This window comes from Penaeus vannamei, chromosome 34 (genome assembly GCF_042767895.1).
Source record: "Penaeus vannamei isolate JL-2024 chromosome 34, ASM4276789v1, whole genome shotgun sequence".
Taxonomy (NCBI): domain Eukaryota; kingdom Metazoa; phylum Arthropoda; class Malacostraca; order Decapoda; family Penaeidae; genus Penaeus; species Penaeus vannamei.
The window spans coordinates 4,267,399-4,274,898 of NC_091582.1; the positions used below are offsets into that span (position 1 = coordinate 4,267,399).

Genomic DNA, 7,500 nt, shown 5'->3' on the forward strand with positions numbered 1-7,500 from the left:
TCGATTAGATACGAAGAAGTCCATTACCATCACCGCTCCCATTCTCACTGTCTGTAAGCAGTTCACTCGATTCTGGTGCAGCATCAAACTCAAAGTTCACAAGTGGATACGGCAACTGGTCACCCTCCTCTACAAAGTCTATCTCTGATGCGGGAACAAATGGCCTGAGCTGATTCGCATGGACACGCATAGTACGATGAGGTTGCTGCAGTTCCAAAATGTCATAAGTAACAGGACCAATCTTCTTTAGAACTCGAAAAGGCCCCTTCCATCGGCTATCTAAGGCTCTGGTACTACCTTCTACCTTACGTAAAACTAAGGATCCTTCATTTAGGTGCAGAGGTTTCGCCTTCCTATCGTAATATCTCTTATTGGCTTCGCGAGTTTCTAGAGTTGTCTTTATCGCTATACGGCGAGCATCAGCAAGACACTTTACCATCTGCCCCTCATCAATAGTCTGCAAATTTGTCAGGCCGCGAGGAAAAAGTGCCATTCTCCCGGTCAGCAGGTACAGAGGCTGATCACTGGTGGACCGATGGATGGCCGAGTTAAGGGCAAAGCGTACGGCGGGCAGGTGAATAGGCCACTGTGAAGGTGACTGTTGTACCAGGGCGGCAAGAGCATCCTTTACTACTCTGTTGCTCCTTTCAACTACACCATTTGACTGCGGATGGTATGCAACAGAAAAGGAGTGTCTCACCTCTAACTCCTTCAATAGTGAACGCCACTCATCAGACGAAAACTCTAATCCATTATCTGTGTGGAGTTGGGCTGGAGGACCAAACAAGGTAATAAAATGGTCAACAAAGGCTTTTAAAACCCTGCTTGCGGATTTATCCCTAAGGGGTACCAACTGGAGATAGCGTGTATGATGGTCAATAATGGATAAAACGTATCGAAACCCTTGTGCAGATCGGCGAAGGTCCATTAAATCTGCGGAGACCATTTCTAAGGGAGCCTTAGAAGGTGGATGTCCTTGCATAGGTGCTCTAACCACGGGAGCCTTGCGACGCTGGCAAGTTTCACAGCTCGCAACATATGTTCGTGCCAAGTGAAGCATGTTTGGGAAGAACCAGTTATTACACAAGTTCTGATATGTGCGTAAAGCTCCTGGATGGGCTGCCGTTGGAGGTTGATGAGCCAGGTGTAATGCCTGGTTACATAATTGGTGTGGAACGTAAATCTGTTTAACCACTCGATCCGGAAAATGACGAAGGTGATATAGTACTCCATCGTATAATTCGAAGTCGCTTATAGCTGCTGGCAGACGAATTTTAGGCAATGACTGACGTCTTTCAAGCCAGGCTATCAGATCTGTACAGACGGGATCCTGTAGCTGCTGTTCTCTCATCTGCTGAGAGGCCAAGGTTGTGAGGTTGGGCATCTGATGTGGTTGCGGTTCTTGCATCTGCTGATCCTGCACTGAAGGGGGTACTTCCAGCAGTGGGGTATCAGGATTGGGCTCAGGGTCAGCAACAGAGTTTCCTACAGGGCAAGCATAATCAGGAGATCGGATGGGCTCTCCTGGTGGTCTAGACAGCAGGTCAGGTACGTAATTACTGGCCCCTTGCTTATAATGTAGAGTGAAATTATAGTCAGATAGCTCATGAGCAAACCTACTTAGCCTCGTACTCTTGGTCTTTCTTGAAAAAACGTATGTCAGTGGACTATGGTCGGTCCAGACAGTGAAGCATCTACCATATATGTACGGGTCGAAGATTCTAATAGCTTCCACGACTGCAAGGGCTTCCAAATCAATGATAGGATAACGAGTTTCTGTTTCCTTTAATACCCTTGACCAATATGCAACCGCATGTGGCGTCCCATCTGCTTCCCTCTGGAGTAGAACAGCACCAAGAGCCTGACCGCTAGCATCAGTGTGAACTTCAAATGGTCGATCAAAATCTGGAAGGCGCAGGACAGGTGCTCTAACCAAGGCCTCCTTCAAAGTGTCAAAGGCCTGTTGAGCTGCATCTCCCCACTCGAATTTCACATTCTTCTTTGTGAGTTGGGTCAGCGGTTTAGCAATAGTGGCAAATCGTGGAATATGCCGCCTGAAAAATCCACATGCACCAAGAAACCTACGGATGTCACGTGCTGATCTGGGTCGTTTCATGGCAGCAATTGCTAGTACCTTGTCAGGGTTCGGTCGGATACCGTCTCTCCCAACAATGAAACCAAGTAGTTTGACTTCCTGTCGAGCAAATTCACACTTGTGGAGGTTAAGTTTCATGCCTGCATTTTCAAGAAGTCCTAACGTCTCTTTGAGATGATTCAGGTGAGCTTCAAAAGACGTAGATGCAACCACAACATCGTCTAAGTAAGCAAGAGTGTGTCGCCCAAGAACAGAAGAGAGAACAATATCCATAGTTCTCTGGAATGTCGTTGGTGCTGTTGACAGCCCAAATGGTAGACGTCGGAACTGATACAGGCGATTCCCATCTGTAAAAGCCGTCTTTGGGCGGTCCTCGGGGTGAACAGAAATGGCCCATTATGCAGCTCTGCTATCGAGAACGGTAAACCACGTCTTCCCAGATAGAGAGTCCATGAGCTCATCTATCCTAGGAAGTGGATAACTGTCTGGAGTGGTTACCTTGTTAAGACCTCGATAGTCCACACAAAAGCGTACAGAACCATCTTTCTTTTTGACGAGGACGACTGGTGATGACCATGGGCTCGTAGAAGGTTCTATCACACCTTGCTGTAACATTGTTTTACACTCCTGCTTAATGATTTCCTTTGTGCTCTGCGGCAGTCTCCACTGGCGTACACAGACTGGAACATTGGCATCAGTGTGAATGCGATGTTCAATGCCAGGGACAGTTCCTACAGTGTGTTTGTTCCCTGTGTAGAGTCTGGGAAAACTCCTCAAGATATCTGTCAGTTGAGACTTCTGTTCGCATGTTAGGTGATTAAGGCTTAGTTGTTCCTCTAACAGATTGGAGCCATCGGTGTTAGGCGATGGTGTGGCACTGGCGACATCCAGCTGGGGTTCATTGCAGATTTGGCATGATTCATCAATGGCAGGTATCTCAGGAAACACAAAAAACTCATCAGGCTCGTAGCCAAAGTCAAGGCACGCATCAAAACTCTCAAACCCATCTTCAATGAATCCATGCTGTTCAATTGACTCATTCAATGCACCCAGTGCACTGCCTCGATAACCAGAATCAGGAGTTACAGCTTCAGCAGTACTTATTTCCAAGGAGCCAAGGTCTTCACAAGACACATCTTCGGGTGGTGAGTCACGTAACTTTGGAGCCTTACCATCAATGGTTTCCTTGAGAGTACCCCCTGAGGGTATCTGAAGAAACTGGGAAGTGGTTTGGAGATCACTAGTTTCTACGAGTTCGGCATAACCCACAATAGTACCAGGACTTAGTTTCCGGGGTTTCGGTTCTGTATTTACCACCCAAATGCTTGACCTCCTTTCTTGAACGGTAATAAGGGTGCGTGGAACGAGCAAACGGGCCGCATTTCCTTCAATGACAGCAACATGAGTTTCATCAGGAACACTACGTGAAAGGGAAGCAGCTACAAATCTACCAGCCCTAGGTTCGATTGTTGTTGCTTCAGTCACATGCACAGGCGAGACGTAGCGAGGTTGCAAGGGAATGGAAGACTCCGGAAGCTCTCCCCTGGACTCATGACATGCAGGAACCTCACAACAGTGCGAAGACTCTTCACCCACAAACGTGACTACATGACGGTGACCATCCAACTCCAAGTAACTGTCACTAGAATTCGGCGAAATAAATATAACCACAGGCAATCTCCTAAGCAAATCCATCCCAACGAGCATATCCCCAGGAAAATGAATGCCAGAGGTGATACAGGTCCTGTGCACAAGGTCTAAACCAGGGTGGATGGTAAACTTCAGATCAGCTTCGGCTTCAACAGATTTAGGCATCCCGGCAACTCCTTTAAGTGTCCGAGAACTGCGCAACATGCGGATGCCAGGTAGGAGTTTGGCTGCTTCTTCCTTCAGTACCGTCACCTCCGAGCCAGTGTCTATGAAACAGGTTATCTTCCTATCGTTGACTGGCAAGATGACCTGTGGTCGTCCCCTCAATGTCAGCATAGCTTTCTTGGTTGGTGACCTCCCTTGGACTGGAACTGCCGCCTGAGGGTTGGGAGTTTTGACCTGGACGGCTGGTACGAAAGGGACAGGAAGCTAAGAAGTGACCAGGCTCCCCGCATCCATAACACAAGCGCTTGTTGGCACGGCATTCTGACGTATTATGCCCCTCTAGACGATGATATTCACACCAGGCCCTCCGATGACTAGTGTTGCGGCGTGGTGACAATGTCTGATGAGAGTGCCGTCGAGTGTCTTGAAGCTTAGGAGACCAGTGAACATGCTGCTTGGAAGGACGGGTCCATTGCTGTGGCTGCGATTGTGACTGTGGTAACGATGATCCCTGGGTGCCTTGTATAGCTGCTGCTTGTAATGGCCCATCACTATAATACTCTAGTGCAGGCGTGGCACCTTCTGCTAGTGGTTCAGCTACTGGTGGGTAGCCCAGGGGCATGGGCATTTCATAAGGACGTGGCCGATTATGTTGCTGCTTGGCAAACTGATCCTTTCGTGGAGCACCATTAAAATTCGGCAGGACGGCCTTTACCCCAACTGTTGCATCCCATATGGCCTGGCACTTCTCTGCCATACGACATGCCGACGTAAAGTCCAGCAGCAAGAGCTGCCGTCGAAGCCAGGTTGGTAAACCGGCAGTGAAGGTCCTTCGGAGCAGGCCCTCCACGTCCCCAATCTCATAAGGGTAGTCTCGAGATCCTTGTAATACTGCCATCTCGATTGCTTGATAGTAGTCCAGGGGCGATTGTCCAGGCGTCATCCGGGACTGAGCAAGCATATCGAAGAAGCGTTCTGGTGTACATGTCCCCCGAAACTTGGTCCTTATTTTGGCCTTAAACTCATGCCATATCGTGATCTCTTTAAACACAGGTCCCAGGAGTACCATCTGGGCATAGCCACGAGCTCTCCCCCTAACCATGCGGATAAAAGCATCGTCGGTAGCAGGGCGTGTTAGCATCTCTATGGTAGCGATCCACGATTCCACCTCTCGATTACGTTGTAGTGCCTGTGATGCTGGGGTTTCTCCATAGAATACGGGAATCTCATCACGTCCATACAATGCTGGTTGCATGTGATGATCTGGAGGGCGGAAACTAACAGGAGGCATGTCGTGGAGGTTTTGGGTAGGATGCTGTGGGCGTGGCTGCTGACAGATCTCCTGATTAATAATGGTAGACACAGGCTGTACAGGAGTATCTCTTAATGGTGCCAAGTGCTGTGGCTCTTCAATAGATGGTGCAGAGTGGTTGGTTTCGTTGAGCGGCGTTTGATGCGATGACTGGCTTCGTCGCAAAGATGCATTTTCTTCCTCCAGAGCAGCCACACGAGCAAGAACACATTGAAGTTGGGCAGTTAATTCAGACATACTTGGCACAGCGGCTGTTGCATGCTGAAGTGATCCTGGAGGTTGCATCTCCATGCTCTCTTGGAGAAGCGGTTCTGCAGCTGGAACCTCTTGCCTTGAAGTCGCCTCAGTGTCCATGTGAGAGGGTCCCTGCTGTACAAGCGATCCTGTGGGGGTTGCTCCACGAGAGCTTTGACGCTGCGATGGCTTGTGCTTCCCCATTAAGCGCACCGACCTACGCACTATCCTCCTTGTGGCACTTGGAAGCAGAGCAGCTCGCCGACGGGGCCTACGTCGCACCTCATACGCCAACAAGCATGGAACACTATTTATCCCGTCACTGCAGGCACCATCATCACAAGAGAGCAAATCTTGACAACTAGGAGAAGACACCTTGGCACTTATACAGATCCACTCATATCAGTATGCTAACTACGTTATACTCACATACCAATTGTCACAAGGTTCACTTCATAGGTTTCCTGCGATCATATGCTCATCCACATACACAGAACAATAGTCTCATCCAACCAAGTTCAAGGTCGTGAAGTCTCGCCCTCTCGCAGGAGGCCGTGTAATCTCATCTGCGAACAAAAAAATACCGGTAGACACTGCACTCCAAAATGGACATAAAACGCAATATAAGAAGACGTATAGGGGATCGTGATGCTGGAGTACCTTCGTAAAACAATCAAAATGAAGAGGCCATATTTCAATTGTTAAAACAAAATTTACTTCAATTAAAACTTTCATGTACATCAAAAGTATACAATGGGAATTCAGATTACAATGTTTTTATTTAATTTTCATGTTAAATACCAGTGTAATTATGAATATATTCAAACAATGTTAAAAAATACAAAATTTCACAAACCCAAACCAAAAGTAGAATTCAATTATTTGAGATAAAATCTCCAGCATCTACACCGCTTGCCACCACTTGTAGCGTCGTCGTCTGGTCGTGTGTGCCCGACGCGCTAATAAAATAGTAGTCTGCGTTGAAACTGGGAAGTAGCTGCGGCCTCTCGTGTTCACCACCGTTTTCGTCTGGTTATCATGATATATTTATTGATCATTCTATCACATTAGGTTATCCACTCATTACCATTTTTATTCATTTAGTTTAATTTCCATTATCCATTTTTCTGTACTCAGTAGTTTAAGTGCTCATGCTTAATATATAAATTAATATGTTCATGCGTATACGTATCTTATTTTATCATAAATAGAATTAGTAGATGTGCAAGAAATTATCTTTATATTTAAAATAAGGGTGACTGGCTGGCTGGACTGCTATAGGTTTATCATATTTAATTGCCGTTTAACAATTTATTAATTATATTCCACATACATCACTCGTGCCACAAGAAAATGTTCGGTGACTGTTTCTTTCGTGCTTATATCAAAACCATCACAAAATACAGAGAATACTTAGCTTTTGATTACATTTACGAATTCTAGGGGGGGCGTCTACGGGAGCGTGCGTCCAGCCAGTCGTGAGCGTGAGCGTGAAATCCCGCGCCCCTGAAAATCACACACAGGGGGCACGACCTAGAATGACTCTGATTGGCTGGAGCTACACGCCCGTTAACCTGATTGGCCCACGCGAAATTCGGGGGCATATCTTTCAAAGGTAAAATAAAGTGAAATGAGATACTAAAAATAAAAGCGGTGAAATGTGGCAAGGCTAAGTACCTTAAAAAAAACATCTGAGATAATTGATAAAAAGAATGTATATATAGTAAGAAACAAAACTCAGCGAGTAAATAAAATAGTTACCCCCCAAAAATAAAAAGAAAATGAATTGCGATTCTTAACAGAGAATGGAAGTTAAGGAGGTATTTGTATATTTTCATGTTAGATATTTCCGTATGTAGAAACTCGGAGCCTGGTGGACCTCAGGGTACACTACAATGCAAATCAGAGAATGAGGATAATCATCAACTCCCTGATGCTGAAAATAAGTTTTTCATGTAAGATAGATTCACTTTAAATTCAATTTACAATAATCGTAGAAGAGACGAAAATACTTCGCAAAGTCTTCTAAAAATGTATATATGTT

General features: G+C 46.3%; 1 long non-coding RNA gene across 3 annotated transcripts in view; it reads left to right on the forward strand.

Moving 5' to 3' along the window:
- The window catches only part of LOC138859288 (uncharacterized), a 31,980-nt gene that overhangs the window by 14,764 nt on the left and 9,716 nt on the right, over positions 1-7,500 (forward strand). The gene's annotated exons all lie outside the window — the stretch shown is intronic.